Source organism: Plasmopara halstedii (genome assembly GCF_900000015.1).
Source record: "Plasmopara halstedii genome assembly, contig: Scaffold_253, whole genome shotgun sequence".
Taxonomy (NCBI): Eukaryota; Oomycota; class Peronosporomycetes; order Peronosporales; family Peronosporaceae; genus Plasmopara; species Plasmopara halstedii.
In genome coordinates, this window is record NW_020187174.1 from 661,829 (window position 1) to 662,076 (window position 248).

A 248-nucleotide genomic window follows, 5' to 3' on the forward strand; every position below is an offset into this window, starting at 1 on the left:
TACAAATGCATACTTCATCGCAAGTAGCTCCTTGTCATGAACTGAATAGTTCTTCTTTGCAGCTTTGAGCTGTCGAGATTCGAACGCGATAACTCGATCCCGCCCCTCGGCGTCTACTTGCAGCAGTGCACAGCCGATGGCGAAGTCCGAAGCGTCAATGACGACGCTGAAAGGACGACCAGGGTCCGGTAGCGCCAGTATTGGTGCATGCAGGAGGCTGTCTTTGATTCCGTCGAAAGCCTCCTGAT